This window comes from Hypanus sabinus, chromosome X2 (assembly GCF_030144855.1).
Source record: "Hypanus sabinus isolate sHypSab1 chromosome X2, sHypSab1.hap1, whole genome shotgun sequence".
NCBI classification, from domain to species: Eukaryota; Metazoa; Chordata; class Chondrichthyes; order Myliobatiformes; family Dasyatidae; genus Hypanus; species Hypanus sabinus.
This window is the reverse complement of record NC_082739.1, coordinates 13,438,902-13,463,650: the sequence shown is the minus strand read 5'-3', so window position 1 is coordinate 13,463,650 and position 24,749 is coordinate 13,438,902. Positions and strand designations below refer to the sequence as shown.

Here is a 24,749-nt window from a genome sequence, read left to right as displayed (position 1 = left end):
CGTAACACATTCATTGCCCTGAAGGACGGCTTCCAAATTGAGTTTGTGACAAGTCATCGGAGCTAAGACAGGACTTCACCCTTGTCAGTCTATGTATTACAGGATGGATTTGTTCATGGTCCCTGTGTGTACAACCTACAAAGTGCACTGCAGATTCTCAGCACTCTTGCATTTACAGCGCCTCACAAATCCGACAATTATCATCTTGAAGGACAAGATCAGGAAGCCCATTGGAATAATACCATCTGCAAGTTCCTCTCCTAGTTGTACATCATTCTGATTTGAAAGTGAGCCTTTACTGACATAGATCTAAATACAGGAATCCTTAATCAATAGCGGAGTAGGTATTGTAGTCGTCAGATAGACGACATCAATTTACTCATTTCCTTTGTTCTTGGAGGATAAAATCAGATTGCTGCTTTACAGCAGGGTGAAAGTTGAGCCTGGCAAGAGTTTATAGTTTAATTAATATTGCAACAGACATTTGTGTTGTCTTGTGGCATTTTGCCAGTACAGATTGTGTTTGGGAATTTAACCTGAATTCTGTTCTTAGCATTGCTTCACAGCTGATGGGAATTAATTCAATCAATATTGGACAACCATATTAGGAATCAAATAAATATGGAACAGATTGATTGACTTCAAATGTTTTTTACCTGATTTATAAGTTTAAATAATTGAAATTTGGCAATTGAATCTAAAACTGGGCAAATGGTGATGAAGTATTGGGAGTGTCTAACTGTATATTGAAATTGGAAGTCAGTCAAACAGTGCAGAAACAGGCTGTTTGGCGCAAAGCATCCATGTCCACCAATGCGCCTTCCTGAGCTAGTTTCATTTTCCTCTAATTGGCCCATTTTCTTCTCGCCCCCCCCCCCCTCCATCCATATACCTGTCCAAGCGTCTTTTAAACATTGTAATTGTACCCAACTATATAATTCTGGCAACTTGTTCCATGCACACACCATCAGGATTGTCGGGGGAATGTCCACAGATCTCCTTCCCTCTAATCTGAAAGCAAAGCCCTCTAGCTTTAGACTGCCATAACATGGGGAAAAGACTGTAAAAAGGTGCAGAGCAAGTACATTATTCTGTGGAGCTCTCAAAGGAGAAGGGAGAGACCTGTGATTTTATTAACAAAATCTGGTACTCTGCCATACACTGCCTCTTCATGTGGTCAAGTGCGGCCAGTGACTGGAAACTGAATGCCCAGCTGCTGCAAAGTGACTAGCTATAGCCCCCAGAACTTACTGGTGGATAATGCCACACTGAGTGGGCTCATCTGATTTTGGATTCCTTATCAGGAAATGAAGGAAGAGGATAATTTTAGATTCACATTCCTTTCTGCGTTGAGATAGCTGAGCCCCAGTTAACTCTTCTCTACATAGCCAGCTGGGACTAATATAATCTAGAATCAGCAGGCAACGCCACAAGCTTTAGGAGCTGGGAACGCAGTAGTATGGAGGTAGAGGGGCAAAGGCACTCTTTAAGTTAAGTTATGCAGTTCTAACTGCAGATCCAGGTGATATCACTGCTGTGGCGTGTGCATGTCGCTTGAACTCTCATGGTTGGATTCCTGTTTCCATATTCTGAGGGTGTCAGCAGGAGAGGAATTTTCACCTGTGAGACTGCTGCCTCTGCTGAAAATGCACTGAGGTTCCAAGATGACAAAATCTCGTCATTTCCGTTCACGTTTCATGGCATCTGACAGTGCAATGGTCATGAATTCAGCATAGAATGTAGCTGGTGGGTTTATGTTATGCAGTTTGTGTGTAGATCCAAAATCATTATCCCATTTAAAGAGAATGATATCATGTCTGTCCTGTTGTGGAATTTACTGCCTCGAGAAAACTTTTTTTTTAAACCCTCTAATTCTGACAAAAAATGTTTCTTTATTATACATTTTGATGAAACCTTGAGTTATCTTAAGTTTTGATTTTTATTTAATTCTTCTTCAGAGTTCAAATTGCCGTTATTACAGTGATTAGTTTGACAAAATGCATTTTGCTTCAACACCTTGTATTCTGTCTGGGAAGCTTAAATATTGATTTCTCTAACTTCGATCATCACTACACCTGCCCCTTCTTCTTTTTCCATTCTTTATTCTGGTTATCCTCTCTCACTTCTCTTCCCCTGCACATCACCTCCCTCTAGTTATCCTCCTTCTTCACTTTCTTCCATGTTCTACTCTCTTCTTCTTTTTGATTCCTTCTTCAGCCCTTAACCTCTTCCACCTTTCACCTCCCAGTTTCTTCATACCCTCTGGAACTCTCCTCCTTATTCTAGCTTCTGCCCCTTTCCTTTCCAGTCTTGATGAAGAGTCTCAGCCCAAAACATCAAATGATTTCTTCCCTTCCATAGATGGTGCTTGACCTGCTGCGCTCCTCCAGCATTTTGTGTGTGTTGCATTTAGCTGAGCAATCTTGCTACAAGGTGACATATATACTTGAGTTTAGAAATATTTTAACCAAAGAAGTCCATTACTGAGTTACGAGGACAGATATCCTGGAAGTCTGTTGGAATGAAGTTATATTGATAAAGCTTGGGTGTGGAGGGGGGGAAGCAGATGATCACTTGGCTGGGAGTATATCACAGGCCTGCTAACTGGAGGTAGAGGAACAGATTTGTAGACAAATCTCAAGGAAATGTGAAGTGATAAGGTAATAGTAGTGTGGGTTTTTTCCAGCTTTCCCAGTATTAACTGGAATCTCTTTAGTGTGAAAGGCAAAGATGGGGTAGAATTTTTAAATGCACAAGCAGAACTTTTTGATCTCATATGTAGATAGTCCTGATCGAGAAGAGGCCTAATCTTAGAGAATGTATTCAGGCAAGCAAGTGGTTGAAGTATCACAAGGAGACCATAACTTTACATTATTTGCATAACTGTACAGTTATGAAAAGTGGTCTAAAAATTAAAATCTTAAATTCATTGTGATAAAACTAATCCTTGCAAAAGTAGATAGAGAGTAGCTGCTTGCAAGTAATTCTACAGTGCATCAGACAAGTGTGAATCATTCAAAATAAATAACAGGAAATCAAGGCCAATGTGTTTTTTTAAAAAACAGGGTCAAGAGTACCTAAAGTGTAGGAGTGTATTTAAAAAAGAAATCAGAAGGGGAAAAGATGAGCATGAATGATCATATTTTAAGGCAAGTACCAAAACAGATTGTAAGTATACTTAGGGCAAAAATGTAAGCAGGGAAAATGTAGAGCCCAATATGGACCAAAGAGGCAGCCAGTGTAAAAAGCCAAAGGATGTATGTGAGAGTTTAAATGAATACTCATTTATATTCACTAAGGAAAAGAACATCATTGTTGGATATTCAGAGATGGGGACAGTGAAATTTCAGAGCAGGAGTGGTGAACCTTTTTGAGACTGCGTGCCCAAATTGTGTTAATCTTTTTTTTTAAAGAAAAATCTCTCTCATGTCATAATTTTGGGGAGTGATTATCAATTATTAATGAATTAGTAGCAATAATTCTGGAAAATGGATGAGTCTTGTTGCTTATTTACATGTATTCTTTGTTTTACTCTTAATAGAATTATAAGTGACATTGGGAAAATGAAAAAATTGGAAAACCTGTTCAAAAATTACTAATCTTTAAAGAGACAAGAAGTATTAATCTTCTAAAAAGACCACAGTTTTGTTATTGTAACTGTTTACTATCCATAATACAGTGGATTCCAGTTAATTGGGCCATTGGTTAATCAGGGCAGCCGCTTACCTGGGACAGCTCTTACAGAGCAAAAACTAATAGAGAAAATAGCTGGGATTCCCTTCCTTTATTTGAGGTACTATGCCACTTATTTGGGGTGGGAAATTGTGCTGAACTGTTTCTAACTAGTGTCAGTCACGGCCACACAAGTGCACACTAGACACTGCAACGTGCTTGAAGTGAGCAATTTTTAAATAGTGTCAGTTGCATGTGCTTTTAGTCAAAGAGCAGTGATTTTTGTCACTGATAGTTGACAAGAAATAAGCAGTAAGACTATTCAGAACTGTTTTGCTCATTGCGGTCTCAAGCATTCAGGCTTGGAGATGCCACAAACGGCTAGGAGGGAAAATGAAACAATTTCTCTACTTCAACAAGTTAGGAGCTACGAAGAATTTGAAGGTATAGACAATCATCTTAGATGTTAAATCTTGAAACTTAAATGAAGATTTGGAGGATGCAATCAATGAAAGTATTGTTTGAAGGCAGTCCATTATCTGCACTAGGTGACTACGCTGATTTTGTTCATTTACAGTCAATCAAAAGAATATGACAGCGTGCATTGGATGAATTCCTGCATTGATAAATATTAGAAACTAATACAAAGTTTTATAGTGGTTTTGATAGTGTTCTAATTTGCTCTGTACTTCATTTAAATACATAATTGTTTACTCAGTTTGTCTTTTTTTAATATCTTTTTAACTATTTCCACGAAACTGGCGAATTGGGTCAGCCACATAATTGGGCCAAAATGTACTCATCCCAATGTGTCTCAATTAACCGGAATCCATAGTACTAAAGTCTACACCAGGTCTGTGAGATTTCAAAACATGCTGTCCAACGTCACGTGTCCTTTAAACTGTCAGTCTGTTTCCTGTTTCCTGTGAAAACATCTCACTGCTTTCAGGTTGTAAAAAGTAATCATTTGCCAGTAAAGGTAATCAATTTTTACGGGTGAAGTTTAAAGAATTGAGGGGCAGCAGTGCATGTCGCGTTCTGACATTTTTTTGCATGTGCCATCTGAGGCCCGCGCCCCATATGTTTACCACCCTCTGCCTTCGAGCATGTTTTTAAAAAGGACATATTAGATGCCTTGAAGATCTTGAGGCCCTCTGCTGGTTAGGCTCGACCGTGGATATTGCGTCTCAGCTGTCTACGTGGTACGCCAGCCAGGGCAGTAGGATGTAGAAAGTAAACTGTTGCCCATGCAGCGGTCTCCCCCTGTCTATGCAGCTGATGAATCCAAAGGAATGGCAGAGACCGATACAGTTTGGCATCAGTAACATAACAAGAGTTGCCAGTCAGCATTGAACTCAATGTAGGACTGCCTCAGGGACTCCAGCTCTGGACTTTTCCTCAGGGTTTACTCCCAAAGCCCTCCCCATGAGTGGGTATAGACGTGAGGCAGCAGAGGTTTGAGATCAGAGTTTTCCTTCTCCGAGATGAGCTGCCAACCACGGCTGGCAAACCCCCATCTGCCCAAAGTTAAAGGACTTAAAGATGTATAAATCCCAGGGACTAATGAGATTTAACTCAGGCTGCTATGAAGGGTGGTGGGGGAGGGAAGTGATTATTGGAACCCTAATGATCCTCACTGGTAATTCAGGGCTGTGAGGCCTACATGAGTTGAAGGGAAGTTTTTGGAAGAAAGTTCAGAAGGACAGGATTAATGTACACTTGGAAAGGCAAGGAATAATCAAAAATGGTTAACGTGACTTTGTTAGGGGGCAATCCATCTGATCAATTGATTGAATTTTGTATTGATGATGGTGGAGTAGTTGATGTAAATGTCTTATTGTTTCAGATGGGAAACTGGCTCAAAAAGGTTTGAGTCCATGAGAACTAAGGTGATATGCAAATTGGATTCAAAATTTACTTGGTAATTGGAGGCAGAATGGTGGTGGTGTTTAAGTGATTAGGAGCTTGTGACCAGTAGTGTACTGCAGGGATTGGTGTGGAACCATTGCTGTTTGTTAGATGCATTAATAATTTGGATATGAATATAAAAGGAGAGTTTGCAGATGACATGAAAAATTATTGGTGGTGTTGATCGTGAGAAGAATAGTTGTACGTTAAAGGATTTTGTTAATTAGCTGTTAAGATGGGCAGTGCAATGGCAGATGGAATTTAATCTGAATAAATGGAAGATGGGAAAAGTAATACAAGTTGGAAATAAACAATGAATGGTAGAGCCCTGAGGAGTAGTGAGGAATAAAGGGACCTTGGTGTGCAAGTCTAAAGATTTCTGAAGGTGGCACAGAAGATAAAAGAATACTTTGTTTATTATCCAATGGTGTAATACAAAAGCAAAGAAGTTATGGTGTAACTTCATAAAACTGTCTACAGTTGTGATCACCACATTACAGACAGGATGCCTTTGCACAGAGCAGATTCACCAGGATACTGATTGGGATGGAGTGTTTTGTATATGAGGAGAGATTGGTTGGCTGAGTTGATTTTTTTTGTTGGAGCAGAGAGGCTCAGAAAAAAGCTGACAGAAGTATAGCGGCTAATGAGGAGGAACTTGTCTTGTCAGAGGAGTATAAATCGATATCTTTAGAATAAGGCGCAAGGTGCTTAGAGGGCATATGAAGAACTTTCACTGGAGTTGTTTGGAACCTGGAATAATTGTCTGAATAGGTGCTGAAAGAAGGTATTCTCACAACATTTAAAAAATATCTAGAATGTGGGTCCATGAACCCCTTGCTTAATGGTATTTGCATAAAAAGGGTTGGGAACCCCTTATTTGGGTGATCCCTTTGGCTCACCAAGGCTTAGAATTCCATAGGTCAAGTGGCAGTTGATGGGGAAAAGTATAGATGGGTACTTAATGAATTCATGGATATGATGGCCCAAATAGCCTGTATGTGGCTCTATTTATGACTGCCAAGCTGATGTGAAATTGTATTTTTTTTTTGGTGTTGATGAGGGCAAGTAGTGATGTTTATTTCTGCTAGTTACTCTAACAGACAGAAGATACCTTGGGTCCATTAGTCGTGCCAGAATTTGTTTGCAGATTGAAGAGTGAGTGTCAAATTCATTGCACACCTAGTCTCCAAGACAACCATTTGCTCATGTTGCCAGTGTGGGTCTACATTTCATTCCTTTAAATTACATTTGGTTGAACTGCAGCAAGTTTGACAATGCTAAACACATGATTTACCATTATCTTACTCGCTGCACTTCCTTCCATAGTTAATTTTTCACAGATTCACTGTGGTTGCATTGGACAACTTTCAGCCTGAGTTTGAAGATTATGGTTTGCTGAGATATCAAGCTAATTCATAATCAGACTATGTCCATTCCAAATCTGTCCCAAACCCTTGAGTTCACCATTGTTTTCCATACTTAGTGCAATCATCATTGTAAATACCAGAATCTGAAACAGCCTGTTAATCTGCTGAAGATGAAATATCAAACAAATGCAACTGAAAATAGCAACTTCCTGAAAGTTACTTTCATGTTTTGTTCGTAGGGTTGTTTGCTGAGCGTGGAGGTTAGATTGCAAATGTTTCATCACCAGTCAAGGTGACATCATCAGTGCGCAATTGAGTGTTGTTCAGAACAACGAGTTGGAACAATATGAACACGAGCACTTTGCAGAAACAACATTCAATTGTGATAAATACATACATACATACATACATAAATAAATAAATGATGAATAAATAAACGACAAATAAATAAATAAATAGACAGATAGATAAATAAATAAATAACAAATACAGATATCTATTGTTTCAATCTCCACATCACTTTTTAATTATGTAATTTCAAGACTGTGTTGAAAGCAGTACAGAGGGTGAATTGCCCAGTCAAGGGTGCAGTCTTTCAAATAAAATCAAGGTTTCATTTTCCCCTCATCGTTTCAAGGGTTATTTTCCAAAATGTCATGACGAACGTTCACCTGTATTCAATACACCAAAAGTGGTCATTCATTTAGCAGCTTTATCACTCAGGTAGTCATCCAGAGAGAGAGTGAACTGCAACATCTTCAGATTTGGAATTCAATTTGGAAAAGAAATCTATAAATAAATAGCTTCAGTCAGTAGTAGTCGCAAGGAAGCCATTAGATTGTCATAAAATACACTCTGAATCAATGATGTCCCTCTGAGAAGGAGTCCTACAATCCTTATAATCTGCCTCACCTAAATTTGGCTGCAGTATACTTGAAGATTAAGTAGTAAGATAACCTTTTTTGATTGTTGTGAATGATGCACACATCTTGTAAATTATGAAGGAGCAGTGAGCCAAGCTGAGTATATTTTATAGGTAATGGCACTTCAAAGGTTATTGCTCTGTATTTGTTCCACCGGCCCTTCTGCTGTCTCCTCCATTTTCCACTCTTTCACTCCCTTGTACAGAGTTACTTGTCCTCTGTTATTTCAGCAACAGGGGTAGGATCACAACCGTGTACGCTGAATGGACTGAACAAGGAAAGTAGCTTCCGCCTTGTTAAGGAGAGTGTTATTGATCATCAGCAATACTTCTTCAGATCCAATCCACATTTGGAGTTGTGCTAACTGCAGTAGAATGTCAGCTTGTTATTAGCATCATATGAAGTGCTAACCCTCCAAACTGGCTTGTAAGGAAATAGTGAGAGATGCTGTAACTGGACCTGCTGTACACAAATCTATTTAAAGCCACTCGTGCTCCACTTGGGCAATGAGAGATACCAACATTATCTTTTGATGCTACGTTGACTCTCACATGCTTTGGAATGTCTTAAGGTTTTGAAAGGCTCCATGTAAATGCATATGTTTTTCTTCCCTAGTCTGTTTAAGACTTTTTGACTTTTTAACTCTGAGCTCTGTTGAAAGTCACATTTGGCTCAATTCAGTGCAACACAATAGTATTCTAAATCCTTCCAATAAAATATTGATGAACTCAAGTTACTGATTGGCTTCATTTCGCTGCTGAGCACACAAGTATCACCAGGATACCACAGAGAACCTGTATGAAATCACCTTCATTGTTCATGCTTGTGTGGCTTTGGAGAATTCAGGATAGATTTTAAATCAGTTGCAGCATGTATATAGTATGTATCTGTGTGAATACAGAAAATTCTGAAGATGTGCTGGGTCTGCAAAGCAAACTCAGCAAAATGCACTTCTGAAAAATGCTGTAGTTTAAAGACGACTCTGATTATGTTTGAGTTTTAGGACGGTGTCTCAGAGAAATCCCAAGGCATCTTCGGCGTCGCGTTTCTCAGTGTGACTCCTCTCCAAAGCTGGACCTGCTGAACAGTGTGCATCAATGGGTTGACATTAAAATAACATTCTTCCAAAACTAACGGCGTTCAGCAATAAACACAAGTTGGGTTACAAAGGAGTTTAGGGAGTGGGTTGGCAGGGGAGTAAGAGCAGAATGGAAGAATTTGAGGAACGAAAGGTTGCAGTGAAGAGGCATGAGGATGCGGGGAAATGTAAAGGCATAGAGGAAGTTGGTACAGAATGGTATTTTGCATAAAGTGAGGGGTGGGGTGCAGGGTATGGGCAAATAGGGGGCATCATGGGGAAATGTGAGGAGTCAAGATGGTGGGAAGTATGGGGATAGATAGAGTAGAGTGGATGGCACTGGAGCCTAGCCGTTAGTGTAATGATTTACTGCACTAGTAATCCGGGTTCAATTCCATTGTCTGTAAGGAGTTTGTATGTTGTCCCTGGGACCGCATAGGTTTCTTCCAGCTGCTCTGTTCTTCTCCCACATTCCAAAGGCATACGGGTTTGGTTTAGTAAGTTCCTCTGGGTGCTCAGTCTTCCTCTTACATTCCAAAGGCACATGATTAAGTAAGTTGTGGGCATGTTACATTGCCGCTGAAAGCATGGTGACACTTGCAGGCTGCCCCCAGCACATCCTTGTACTGTGTTGGTCGTTGATACAAACAATGCATTTCACTTATTCTTAGAAGTTTTAATGTACAAGTGACAAATAATCTTTAAATATTTAGAAAGAGGAGAGACGATAGAGAGTATGGGGAGAGAGGGGACTTAGTGCAGGCAGTGGGATATCGAGAAAGGCAGCTATGCAGAGTGTCAGAGGGATCTAATTCACACACCCTTCATGTCTGAAACTGTTTGAAGTGTGATAGAGGTAGAGTGTGGCTCAGAACTCAATATAGAGGATGCAGGAAGACTCAAATCTCCAGAGGAAATGTTAGGATTCGGGCTAATATTTCCAATTATCCATTGAGGAAGAACCGTGGTGTTAAACTTGGGATCAGTCAATAAACAGACAACTCACTGATACTTGGGTGAATTGAAAAGATCTTATCACATTTTAAAGAGGAATGAAATGTTAACCACTGAACTTACTAATATTTGTCACTTAGCCAATGCCACGTAAACAGTTTACATCTGGTTAATATGGATGCTTGCATATTATATTGGCTGATCCCTTTTTATGTTACACCAGAAACCAAGAGAACTTTGTTGGATGTGAAAGCATTTTGGCTATATTAACAGGAAGGGCACTTTAGGAATGCACGCTCTTCTGATAATTTCAACTGGGTTCACAAATATGCCAGCCAGTGATGAAGGGGATTTCTTTTGAGGAAAGTGAAAAGTCGCTTTTTCAATTTTGGTAAAATTACACCTCCTGTTTGGAGCAAGTAGACCTAGGTAATAAAGAGAGGTGGTTGAGTCGTTTGTGTTGCCTAGTAAAAATATTGTTGGTTCGCCATCTGGACATTGAATAGCAGGCAGTGATTCCTGCAGACTTATCATCTGTTTTGTCCTGTTGTCCACGTCATGCAGGCGCAGTCGGTCATTTTGCAGGGGTAGGGATCATTAAACAGAAGGTAATATTGTAGGCTGGCTATTTGACAAACTGGTTTTAGCAGCTGAAGAGTTCACTTAAAGGCAGAACCTACCCACTGTCTGCAAGTTGCCACGTCTACTGTGGTGCTGTTCCACACCCCATATACTGGTGCAACAGATTAAATTGATTATTTTGTGGACATTAAGTTTCTCAATCATAATTTCACTTGAGGAAGGAATGCAATAAAATATGTAGAAATAGCTTTTAGGCTATTCGGACAATTGAGTCTGCTCCACCAGATCATAATTGATCTATTTTCCCTGGCAATCCTATTCTCCTATCTTCTCCCCATAACCTTTAATGCCCTTACCTATCAAGAACCTATCAACCACTGCTTTGAGTTCCACAGCCATCTGTGACAATAAATTCCACAGATTCACCACCATCTGCACAGAGGAACTTCAGAAAGTATTTTGCAAAAGAATATCTGGGTCATTATCTCTGCCCTAGCATTTGTTCTGACTTTGATCATTTCAAATTGAAGGTCACATAACATTGAATCTAATGTTCTTGACGGAGTCATACATTTTATTTATGTGATGGTATTATTTATGTTGTTCCAGAGGACATCTCCATCCTGGATCTGTGAGCTAGCAAATTTGGCTAAATTTGGCTAGTTAGATGCTTAGGCTAAATTGCATATGACAAGGGCCTTGGCCAGGAATTAACATCAGCAAATGGTCCCATGTTAACCTGATGAGCTATTGCCATTTTTGGTTAAATTCTTGTGATATGGCCGTTATTAACAAAACCAGGAGACAAAATGTTAAAGCCTTAGAAAGGATGCAAAAGAGCTCTACTGGATTTATATCAGAACTCGGAATTAAGTTATGCAGAGAAACTGGAAACTACCGGATTGATATCCATAAACCAGGGTAGATTGAAAGCTTATTTTCTGAAGGTGTTCAAAACTTTGAAGTGTTTTAGAGGTGCAAATGTGAATCTTGCAAGTTTCTGCAGATATACTGTGGAGAGCATTCTAACTGGCTGCATCACTGTCTGGTTTAGGGGGGACACTGCACAGGATTGAAAGAAGATTTTTGGGGCTGTAGACTTGGGGCTATTTGCACTTTATAGAGCGGCTGTACAGATCCACTCGAGAGTGATAGTCTCTTTCACAGCGACCGCAGGTGGTGGAGGAAGGTGGTCTGACTGATGCAGTTCTGGCTTTCCTGTTGACGAGGAGAATGGTCCTTGCTATCTCAGCACATTGTACACGGCTTTCGACTGCAGCCCTCCATGGTGTTCGGTCTTCAACTTTTTCCTCCCACGTGTTTAGGTCGATTCCTCTCAGCTTCATATCGCGCTTGCAGACATCCCTGTAGTAGAGGCAAGGTCTTCCTTGTGGGCAGTAACCCTCATTCCGCTCGCCATGCAGTACGCCCTTGGGAATGCGTCCTTGATCCATCCGTTTGACTGTGACTGAGTAGTGCGTGGATGCTGGAGGTGTCAGCCTACTGCAGAGCCTCTGTGTTGGTGATTCTGTCCTGCCAAGAAACATGCAAGATGTGCCTGAGGCAGCACAGGTGGAACGAGTTTAGCCTCTTCTCCTGGCTGATGTTTGGCGTTCAAGCCTCACTGGTGTAGAGGAGCGTGCTGAGCACACACACCTGGTACACCCGCAGCTTGGTCTTTGTCAGCTGTCTGTTGTTCCACACTCTCTTGTTCAGTCTGGCCATGACAGCTCCAGCTTTGGCAATCCCACTTCACCTCTGCTTCAAGGGACAAGGAGCTGGGGGTGATTGACACAAGATAGATGAAAGAGTCGACTACATCAAAAGGACAACCATCAAATGTGATGTTTAGGGGAGATTCTACACCCTGGGCCATGACGTTTGCCTTCTTCAGGCTGATGGTTAACACAAACTTCTTGCAGGCATGGGTGAAGTGGTTGATCAGTTGTTGGGAGCCGGCCTTCAGTGTGTGACGTCAACGCTGCATCATCTGCAAACAACATCTCGCAGATGAGGGCTGTCCTAATTTTGGTCTTGGAGCGCAAGCAAACAATGTTGAATAGGTCTTGTGTGAAGGTAGATGCCTTCAGTGCAGTCTGCGAAAGCATAGTGAAGGACCATGGAGAAGAAGGTTCCAAAGAGGGTCGGTGTCTGGACACAACCTTGTTTCATTCCGCTGCTCACTGGAAAGGCATCAGAATTTGCTCCATTTGAAGCCCCATAGAGACATTTCAGATGTTAAAAGGCCTGAACAGATTAGATATGGCAAAGCTATTTCCCATGGTAGGGGAATCTAGGACAAGAGGGCACGACTTCAGGATTGAGGGACATCCATTTAGAACAGAGATGCAGAGAAATTACTTTAGTCAGAGGGTGGTAAATCTGTGGAATTTGTTGCTATAAGCGGCTATGGAGGCCAAGTCATTGGGTGCATTTAAGGCAGAGATAGATCGGTTCTTGATTAGCCAGGGCATCAAAGGGTTTGGAGAGAAGGCAGGGGAGTGGGAATGGCTGGCAGAATTGGATCAGCCCATGATTGAATGCAGAGCAGACTGGCTGGGCTGAATCGTCTACTTCTGCTCCTATGTCTTATGGTCTTGTGAAACTGACAGCGCTGTGCATGTCCTTATGGAAGGATGATATGACGCTACGCAGTCTTTGGGGGGGGGGCAGGAGTTTGAAGAGTCTGCTTCTGCTGATGAGGTTGAACGCCTTGGTCAGACCAATGAAGGCTGTGCACAGTGGCTTCTGCTGCTCTCGACAGTTCCCCTGTAGCTGGTTCAGTGAGAAGATCATGTCCACTGTAAACCTGCCTGCTCTGAAGCCGCACTGGGACTCTGCGTAGACTCTGGATGCAAGGCTCTGAAGTCATGCCAACATGACGTGGGTGAACACTTTCCCCAAAATACTAAGGAGAGAGGTGCCACGGCAGTTGTTAGAATAATTATGGTCACCCTTATTTTTGTACACTGTGACAATGTTGGCATCTTGCATGGCTTGGGGGACGTGGCCTTTCTCCCAGCAAAGACACGGAAGCTCATGTAGATGATGGAGCAAAGCAGGTTTTATATTACGAAGTCATGAAGAAGATCTCCGAATTCCTTTTTCTGCAATGAGTTTTGATGATCTGGATTGCACTATCTGTATGAGTGGGGAAACTAGCTCCTGCAGTAACTTTAAAAATAAAATCTGATACATGTTCCAATGCAGGGCTGGGGGAAGGAATGGGGACTGAATTGAATTAGAATTTTCTTTCAAAGAGTGATCATAGCATCATAAATTGAATGGCCCCCTTCTGTGAAAAAAGTAATATAATCCAACCGTAATTGTCTCAAGGACGTGGCAGTGTACAATCTATAGCAATCTAGCACAATCGAGAAACTTACTAGTTCAGTGAGTCAGATATGTTACTGGATTCCAATAAAAAAAGAATGGAAAGTGTGAGTTTTTGGTGATGCGATTAGATTAACTGCCCTTCCTTTGACGTCCTATTAAGGTTGAGTTGTGATAAGGGAGTGCTCAGAGATATTTCAAATTGCTTGTGTGCTTAGGCTTTTGAATGAGTCTGAAATCAGATTAATTATTGCATAACAAGTAAATGTGTGTCAGATGTATTGTAATAGGGGTCACTTTCAGCTTTTTTTAAAAATAATCATTCTTGGAATGTGCATGTTACATAGCCAAATCCAATTGTTAAAACAGGTTGGGTTTAGAAGTAGAGACCTAGTGGAGTGTTAAATATAAAGTTTGAACCAGCTTTGAACAGATGTAGATTCTACTTGCATTTGCTTGTTATAATCTAGCAATTGTTCAAAAAATGCTTAATAAACCATGATTGTATTTTTATCTTTGCTGATACTGTTGGTTGGATTGTACACCACACCACTTGATCAGATATGTACAGATTGCAGTCGGTGCCGCACAGTCTATTTCTCTGGAGAATGTTTCCATCCATTCACCCTGAACTGTCTGGCTGAGTGTGGTATAGAAGAAGAATAAAATTACCCCTTCTCTGAATCTTTTTATTTCGAGATATAGAATCGTAAAAATCTAATGCACATTACAGGTCCTTTGGCCTGTTATGCCGACCATGTAACCTACTTAATATAGTGTGGAACAGGTCCTTATGACCCACTGAGACATGCCACCTGGCAACCTGCCTGTATAACCCTAGCTTAATCACTCGCCAATTTATAGTGACCAATTAACCTACTGACCGGTACGTCTTCAGACTGCGGGAGGAAACTAGAGCACCCGCAGGAAACCCACACAGTCACAGGAAGAATGTACAAACTTTTTTTATAGAGGGCGCCAGAATTGAATTCCAAACCCTGATGCCTTGTGTTGTAATAGCGTCACACTTCTATGCTACCATTGCACCCCATTTCTGCAGATTTCTTAGTGATCAAATGCAGCACCTTATTAGTGACCTCATGAATATTATGCATCTCAGGATTACTACACAGAGGTCTCAAAGTATCCTGGATTACTTTTATTGTAAAGTACAACCTAACCAAACTCTTTGTTTACATTATGTAACTACTTCAAGAAAACAGCTATTCTGTAAATTTGCAAACACGAGGAAATTTGCAGATGCTGGAAATTCAAGCAATGCACACAAAATGCTGGTGGAACGGAACTCGGAACTTGGCCTGAAGCGTCGACAGTGCTTCTCCCTATAGATGCTGCCTGACCTGCTGCGTTCCACCTGCATTTTGTGTGTGTTGCTTCTGTAAGTTAGTAAAGTTCCTCAATGAAATTGTAGCTTCTAACAGGAGAGAATCCTTTTGTCCAACTAACCTTTCGGTATTTGCTATTTTTACTGTATGTAAACCACCCTGATTTCTTAAAAATAAATCCAAGCTCTATTTCACTTCTGGCTTTTAAGCAGTTCATATATTTTTGCTTTACTTGGATGTCTCACAAGCAGGGAATCATCTGTAATGATTTAAAAACCAAAGTAATGGGCTATGGCAAGTTTCTGTTTGCTCTACATAGTGCTTACTTTCTGTTGTTAAAAAAAACAAAGCTACACATTTTGATTTTATTAAAAAATAAATTGGAACGTAGTTTGCAGAATGCAAACTCTAATCTGACAGAATCCCTGCTATTCATTGTGCCTTGCCTGCTACTGAGTTGCAAGTAAATTGGTTTATTATTGTCACATGTTTTGAGGTACAGTGAAAAACTTGTCTGACATTCCATTACAACATTGAAATAAAGCAGTGCAAGATAAATCAGTAATAGTGCAGAATAAAGAAGGTACAGTAGACGATAAGGTACAAGGCCATAATGAGGTAGATGGTGAGGTCGAAAGCCCATCTTATTGTACTAGAGAACTATAAATAGTCTTATAACAGTGGGATAGAAGCTGTCCTTGAGCCTCCTGATCTGTGGTTTCAGGCTTTTGTATCTTATGCTTGTTAGGAGAAGGGACAAGAGAGAATGCCTGGGGAGGGTGGAGTCTTTGATTAGACTGGCTGTTTTACCGTGGCAGTGAAAAATGTGGTCAGCATCTGTGGAAATGGAGGCTGGTTTCTGCGATGTACTGATGCTCTGTCCACAACTCTCTGCAGTTTATTTTGGTCACGGGAAGATCAATTGGCACAGTTAGCTTTGATTTATCTGGAGTGGTTGCTTTCTATGTTGTATTGATCAAAATTGGTAAAGGTCAAAGGGTACATGCCAAATTTCTTTGCCTTCCTGCAGTAGAACTGCTTTTTTAACCTTGGCATCTACATGGGTTTACCAGGACAGGCTATTGGTAATGTTCACTCCTCGAAACTTGAAGCAATCAACCCACTAAACCTTAGCATTATTGATGCGCACCAGCCTACCCCCCCCCCCACCCCCCACCTGACCTGAGAGCAGGTCAATGACCTGCTCATTTGTTTTGCTGTCATTGAGGGAAAAATTATTGTCATAACACCAAATCACTAAACTTTCTATTTGCTTCCTGTACTTCAGTTTATCATTACTTGAACTATGGCCTACTACAGTGATATCAAATTTGTAGATGGAGTTAGAACAGTATCTGTCCATGCAATCAGGAGTACCGGTATATAAGGAGTAGAGTAGGGGGCTGAGGATGCAGTTTTGTGAAGCAGCAGTGCTGAGGGTAATCTTAGCAGAGGTATTACTGCTGGTCAGGAAGTCGAGGATCCAGCTTTAAAGAGAGGTGTTGAGTCCCAGGTCTAGGAGCTTGGAGATGACTTTGTTTGGAATTATAGTATTGAAGGTGGAGCTGTCATTAAGCAATAGTCTAACATTGGTGTCTTGACTGTCTAGATGCTCCAGAGGTGAGTATAGGGCCAGGGAGATGGCATCTGGTGAAATTCTAATTGCCACAGTTGTTTATCTGTTAATCCATTTTGAGGTGATTAAGGACTATTATTTTCTTGACCACTTGTTTTGTTGGTGAGGATTGGAGTATCCGTGTATATATGCACTGGCCATTTGAGGTGACCCAAGAATTTGTTCCTGAGCGCTAATACTTGCTATTAGATCTGAGCATTCTGAATTTAGTGCTTTCATAATCTCATAGCTGATATAAATAATGAAACAGAAATCTGGATATATGCATGATGACTTGGATTCTGCAGTTTAATGTATCGAGAATGTTTGTCCATATTTGGAACTAATCCTAAAGCTACATTGGTTCATGTTTCTGTGAATAGTCTGTTCCAGATAGTTAGATATATGTGGGAGAGGGAGGATCATAAGATTACTGTCTCCAATGTAAAAGTGAAGACACTTGAGCTGCTCACATACCTTGTATTGTGACACATTGAGCAAAAGGACTGAAACAAGCATTAGTATTAGACAGCTTTTAATAGTTTCTGTTAACTAGATTGGGAAAACTGTACCTGAGCTGTCCCCACTTGCCTGTCACTGTGTGCCCTTTAGTCATGCCCACCCATGAGAAATGAGCTCAAAATCAAATCTCACATAGAGTTGATATGCTTCAATGCTAAAGTTAACTATGTGTTAAAAATATCCTTTTCTTAAGTTGTTCGTGTTAACTGGAGTAGAGTTTTTGATCAGATATACTGTGGTAGTTGTTTTTATCCAATGTTTCACAGTAGTGCTATTTACCAAACAAATATTACCGACAGGGATAGATATCCAGCTATCAACAGCAATCAACCCACAAAAATCCTGTGCAAAATCAGTACTGAGAACTGAATGGTGGGGCAGAATGAACTACTTTCATGTTCTGATTTTACCCACCTCCTTTGTGTCCTTGCAGTTTTAAATATTTCAATTATTGGCCAGTGAACCTGATCTCAGAAGTGGGTAAATTATTGGAAGGTATTCTAAACGATAGTATTTGGATGGACAGTGTCTGATCATTTTATTTTACTTCAAGATACAGTGTGGAACAAACCCTTCCGGCCCAATGAGCCGGGTCACCCAGCAACCCACCTATTTAACCCCAGCCTAATCACAGGACAATTTACAATGACCAATTAACCTACTAACTGGTAAATTGTTGGACTGTGGGAGGAAACCTTAACGATCAAGGGAGGACTTACAAACTTCTTAGAGGTGGTGCCAGAATTGAGCTCTGAACTCAGATGCCTCAAGGTAAAATAGCGTTGTGCTATTTGCTATACTGCCGTGGCACTCCACATGGTGGTTAGGGATAGTCAACGTGGCTTTGTACATGGTAAGTCATGTCTAACAATCTTAGAGTTTTTTGAGGAGGTTAGCAGGAAGGTCGATGAAGGAAAGGCAGTTGGTGTTGTCCACCTGGATTTTAGCAAGGCTTTTGACAAAATCCTGCATGGAAGGCTGGTTAAGAAGGCATTGAGGATGAAGCAATAAATTGAATTCAATATTGGCTTAGCAGGAGAAGCCAGAGAGTCCGAGAAGATGGTCCCCTCTCTGACTGGAGGCCTATAACTAGTAGTGTGCTATGGAGATTTGTGCTGGGTCCTTTATTGTTTGTCGTTCACACTCACTAGTCACTTTATTATACACCTTTTGTACCTAATAAAGTGGGCACTGAATATATGTTCATGGTCTTCTGCACACCACTGTAACGTGTGGTTATTTGAGTTACTGTCGCCTTCCTATCAGCTTGAGCCAGTCTGGCCATTCTCCTCTGACCCCTCTCATTTACAAGGCATTTTCGCCCACAGAACTGACACTCACGGGATAGTTTATTTGATTTTGTACTCTGCTCTCTGTTAACTTTAGAATCTGTTATGCATGAAAACCTCAGGAGATCAGCAGTTTCTGAGACACTCAAACCACTCCGTATGGCACTAATAATCATTCCACGGTCAATGTCACTTACGTTACGTTTGTTCCCCATTCTGATGTTTGGTCTGAACAACAACTGAACCACTTGACTGTTTCTGCATATTTTTATGTATTGAGTTGCTGCCACATGATTGGCTGATTAGATTAATTGCATTAATGAGCAGGTGTACCTAATAAAGTGGCCATTGAGTGTATATTAATGATTTGGATGATGATGTGAAAAACTAGATGAACACATGCAGATGAAACAAAGGTCGGGGGCATAGCGGACAGCAAAGAAGACTAGCATAGCTTGAAGCATGAAAAATGGGCTGAAAGTGATAGATAAAATTTAATTCAGACAAGTGTGAGGTGTTGCAAACTAGGTTAGGATTTGTATGGTAGGGCACTGAGGAGTGCGGTAGAATAAACGGATCTGGGATACAGATCCATAATTCCTTGCAAGTGGCGTCACAGGGAGATAGGGTCTTAAAAAGAACTTTTGGCATCTTGGCTTTCAAGATTGTTTAATGTTATTTCCAGTACATGAGTGTAAAGGAGAATGAAATATTTGTTACTCTGGATTCCATGCATCATAAATAAAACACAATCCGTTAAAGAATGATAAATCAGAGTATTGATGACAGGACTTGAGATGTTATGTTGAAGTTATATAAGACATTGGTGAGGCCAAATTTGGAGCATTACATGCAGTTTTGGTCACCTACCGAAAGGAAAGGCTGAAATAAGATTGAAAGAGTACAGAGAAAATTTACAAGGATGTTGCCGGAATTGACCTGAGTGATAAGGAAAGATCGAATAGGTTAGGACTTTATTCCCTGGAGCAGAGGAGAATGAGGGGAGATTTGATAGAGGTAAACAAAATTATGAGAGGTATAAATAGGGTAAATGTAAACAGGCTTTTTCCACTGAAGTTGAGTGAGACTGGAGCTGGAGTTCATAGGTTTAGGGTGAAAGATGAAATATTTAAGGGGAACTTCTTCACTCAGAGGGTGGTGTGATTGTAGAATGAGCTGCTAGCAAAAGTGGTGGGATGCGGGATAGATTGCAGCATTTAAGAGAAGTTTAAGTACATGGATGGGAGGGATATGGTGGGCAATGCTACAGGTTGATGGGACTAGGCCGAATAACAGTTCGACACAGGCTAGATGAGCCAAAGGGCCTGTTCTGTGCTGTAGTGCTCTATTAATCTCTGTCAGTTAGGAATTCTCTTGGGAATTTTTTTTTAAGTGAAACTAATATCATTGTTGGAATTTGCAAGATCTAATATTTCCTGTCTTCTGTTTACTTTGGAATTGTGCATCACTAACCAATGTTGTTTTGCTGTTGGTAATCTCAATATTCTCTCTTTGGACATAAAGGGAGGCATTTGACCTATTGATTCGGTGGTAGTCCCAAAGCATTCCCATCAGTCCTCTTCCCACTTATTTCCATATATCCTATTCTCTCTCACATGGCCAACAAGTTCCCCTGATTTTCCTGACAACCACCTCAGGTGAATTTGCAGAGGCTTTTAACCTACCAGCTAGCTTGCATTTGGGATGTGGGGTAAACTAGAGCACCTAGAGGAGACACAAGTGGTCATAGTGAGAACATGCAAACTTCATACAAACAGCACTCTAGGTCATGATTAAACCTGGATCGCGGAATCTGAACTAACCACCATGGCATCATATCAGCATTTTCTTCTGTTGTCACTTTTGTACAAACTGTCTGAGTTATTTTGAAAAGAGTTCAGAGCAAATAAATATCAGTCCCTTGGTGATGGGACGCAACCTGTAACATCTGTTCATCATTAATTGCATTTAGTGTTATTGGTTTTCTGAAGTATCAAGTCTGGCACTGAACTGATTCCAGAAAGGAATATAAGTAGAAACCTTTCATTTGTACATGTTACCTTAACTCAGTTGTGAGCATGTGTATGTCCCATTGCGAAACTTGTGAAACCCGTGAAACTTGTTCTGCTCCTTAATTTCACACTTTGGACTTCACCCAATTGACATATCCCTCTATTATCTATTTGTTAATGCAGAGAGTGCTGATTTGATGAATAAGATGAATGTGAGAATCAGAATTACAATCAAGAGGGACTTTAACTTCACATCTAATCAGTGCTGTACCTGCCTTTGGAGCATTTAAAACAGTTCGGCACTGATCAGTCAATCTGCAGCACTGCAATGCAGTGCTGGTGGGAGCAGGTCTGATACAGCATAACACTAAGGTAAAGTACTGGGGATTCACTGTGATAACCCTGCTGGTCAGTAAAACAACATACACTCATACAAGACCTTTAACATCTCAAAGCCATTAGAGTTGTTAACTAAAAGCTAGATCAGGGAGAGATTGTATCTTACTGGAAGGAAATGGGATAGGATGTTTCTGGGTTCTGGAGATGTAAAAAGACCATTTTAAAACGGTGTTGGCATGTGGTTTGAAATTTATCTTGGGGGCCAAGGAGGATGCCATGGTTACAAACAATCTGATTCAGCCTCAAGGCAGTTGCCAGGGAAAGTGATTGAGCTGTGAGTATTGATCTTTACAGGTACAGGTCTTTTTGCTAGAATGCTAAAGCTCTTCACTGAGTACATCTATCATGCATAATACTGGGGTACAAGTCTATTAATGAAGCTGGTTATTCTTATGATACGAGGGTGCATTGCGACGGGATGCAGATCTGTTGCTATTTTCTGTTGTATTTGGGATATCTTACCTAGGATAATAACCAAAAAACCACATGAAGATCTACTTGTAGAAAAGAAGACTGGATTCTGCATTAATAAAATTGGTATTGACAGTAGTTTTTTTATAATATCTACCATAAATTTTGCTTAAAGAATGGGGTTTTAAAATATGGAACTAAATCAGATTCATAACAGCACAAGCAATAATGGATGACTTCCAACAGGCAGATATTAATGCCAGTACTAAAATGGTAACAATTTATCATGGAAAACAACATCCAAGTTTTAAAAAAACTGCAGATGTTGGAAATTTGAAATAAAAACAGAAAATTCTGAAAACATTCAGTAGGTCAGGGCAGCAACTGTTATAAGAAAAACAATTCAATGTCAGGTCAGGAAGCCACCAAATTGGAAAAGTGAGAAAGCAAGTTAGTTCAAAGTTGTAGAGGAGTGGGGGGTGATGCCTTGGATGAGGCCAAGGTTGTTCTGATGATGCACTGTTTACAAAGCCATGTGGTTTCAGATTAGTGAGGACAGTGAAATGTAGGTTTGAGCCGTGCAGGTGAACTGAAACCAAAAGGAGAACGTTAGAAATGAGCAGCGTATCAGGCAGCATCTATGGAGGGAGGAAAAGCCAAATTCCCAATGCTCATGGATTAGCTTACAGTGCAACTGGCCAGCTCTGAAACCAATTGGGAAAGAAGCTAGCTATCTGAAATAAATGAATTTGATATTTGAGTCCAGAAGGCTGCAAAGTTCCCATGCAAAAGTTGAGGTGCTACTCTTACAATTAAAGTTGGAACACTGCAGGAGTCCACAGAGAAAAAACTAGACTGTGGGATGGGCAATTAAGGTGACAAGTAAACGGAGGCTCAGTGCTGGCCCAGTGAACTAAGTAATTGTGCTCTCTAAAGTTTTCTCCATGTTAAATGCAATGCACTTATTAAGAAGTGTAAATGTATCACTGCTTCACCTGAAAGGGCCTATTTGGTTCCTAAATGTTGGGAAGGAGTAAACAAGGTAAAGGAGCAGGCATCATCTCCTGCCATGACAATGGGAATTGTTGTTGGAAAAGTGAGCCAGGGAGTTGCGGAGGAAATGGTCCCTTGAATGGTGAATGGAAGTGGGAGTGAAGGCATGTCTGGTGATGGAATCTCATTGAAGGTGATCAATTGAACTGGATGATATTTTGAATGCTGAGGCTGGTGGTGTAGAGCACTGCCAGTGTTATTCTGGCCTGGAGGAAATTGAGGAGATGTAGTGAATTCTCTGTCAACTATGGTAGAAGGGAAACCATAATTACAGAAAAGAGTACTTCTCAGAGGCATTATTACAGAAAAATGTCATTGGAAGAGCATCATGCCTGGGAGAATGGAAGTCGCTACCAGATTCAGGATGAAAAAAATATGCTGAAGATAAATCTGGGAGTTTGTAGACTTATCACAGAAGGTTTTTTGCTAATTTATCCCCTGAGATGAAGACAGAAAGGTCCATAAAGAGAAAAATCAGCGGTAGACTCCGTGAAGGTGAGAGCAGGGTGGAAATTGGCAGCAATATAATGGAAATGTATCAAAAATAAAACAGATGATTGGGAGTTCTCAAAGCTACGCCTTGGATCCAGAGAAAATGTGTAGGTGTAAAGGAGAAATGTTCGTTGTGAGAAGTTGTTCAAGATAAATTTGAGCAAATTTAATGGGGCGAAAGCAGGCTGAAGCAGTGGATCTGGCTGCTTGTGGATCTTGAAGGGGTGATCAGACAGTCTGTGCAGTGATGGGTGATTATAAGTTGTAGAAGGTGTTGAGGGAAGTAAATGAGGTCTGTGACTATTTGGAAGACAATGGCCTGATGTTCAGTGATGGGTTCCTGGTCAGAAAGATCAATGAGACAATGTATTTGGGCTCTATGACAGAAATGTTTGTTCACTAAATCACAAAAGTACCAGCCTTGTCTGTTTTGTTTTGGTTCCTTTTGGCTTTAGTTCTATGTAACGAAACTGACTTATAAATTGTAGTTTTCACATGTCCTTCATTTTTCACTTTCTCATTCTCTCTACCAGCCCACGGGAATCTATCAACCAGACAGCTTTGTAGATTATGCATCACCATAGCAACCCAGGCCTTGCCCGATTCCTTTGTCCTATCTGTCTGACCCACCCTCTGCCTGCAACTTAAAATTAACATGTTTCCTCTTGCAGAAACACGCAAAAGGAATTCAGCAGGTCTGGCAGCATCTATGGAGGGCGTGGACAGTCAACTTTTCAGGACAAGACCCTTCATCAGAACTGAAAGATAGAGGGGAGATGGCCAGTATGAAAAGATAGAAAGGGATGTGGAGTAAGAGCTGCCAGGTGATAGGTGGATCGCAGAGATGGGGCGGGGGGGGGGGGGGGGGGGAGAAGAGAGGCAGATAAGGGAAGGGGCCCATGCCTGCTCCACTGAGTTCCTTAAGCTTCTTTATGTGTTCCTACAGATTTCTAGCATCTGCAGTCTGTTCTGCTTGTATTCTCTTTCTGCTGGACAAGTTGGCCTTGTTTCTTCTTTTTCCACAGACACTGATTGGCTTCCAGGCTACTTCCAGCATATTTGGGTTTATTATAGTGATTGTTGATATATTGTCTAAAGCATTGCTGAGGTGAATTAGCTGAAAATATTTAATAGCTACTTTGGTCTCATGTCGTGCATGTTATTGGGAGTAAATAGTGAATTTTAGCTTTATTTCTCAACACAAATGTTCTCACAAGTCATTTTTATATTGTATCTTCCTTGCTCACCTATCACTCTCTGTATCTCTTTCTCTCTCACCTTTGTTTTCTCTTTCCCTCTCTTGTACCTCACTCTACCATTCTTTCTTCTACCCCTCTCGCTCGCTTACCCCTCCCCAACTCACAACCCCTCCCCATGACCTTATTTCCTTGTTTCCCCTCTTCCTGGCCCCATTTCCCCCCCCCTCCCCAATCTTCCTGGCCCTGTTTCTCTTCTCCTCCCCCCGCCCAATTTCCTGGCCTCATTTGTCCTCTCCTGTCTATCCGGTCCCATTTCCCCCCCCCCCCACCATCACCACCTTCACATTCTGTTTTCCCTCTTCTCCCCTCGCCCCACAACCGTGTTTCCCATCCCCCCTCACCTGGATGTTCCCCCCCCACCTTGCTCCCCTTTCATGCCCTCACCCTCACACTTACTTCTTGCCCCAACCCCCTCAGTCCCTTCAACACACTCTTCACCTTTCCCCTCCTGCTCTCCTTCTCATTCCCTTCCCCCTCACATCTCTCACTCCCCTCTCCTTTCCCCCTGTATTTTTCACTCTCTCCCATCTG

General features: G+C 41.0%; 1 protein-coding gene and 1 long non-coding RNA gene across 2 annotated transcripts in view; one reads left to right on the top strand and one right to left on the bottom strand.

Moving 5' to 3' along the window:
• The window catches only part of LOC132385161 (ubiquitin carboxyl-terminal hydrolase 2-like), a 133,261-nt gene that overhangs the window by 28,818 nt on the left and 79,694 nt on the right, over window positions 1–24,749 (top strand). The gene's annotated exons all lie outside the window — the stretch shown is intronic.
• LOC132385164 (uncharacterized) overlaps window positions 7,501–24,749 on the bottom strand; it is a 32,396-nt gene continuing 15,147 nt past the window's right edge. The window contains exon 4 of the long non-coding RNA XR_009509101.1: window positions 7,501–8,953. This is a non-coding gene — a long non-coding RNA (uncharacterized LOC132385164). The remainder of the gene's footprint in view (window positions 8,954–24,749) is intronic.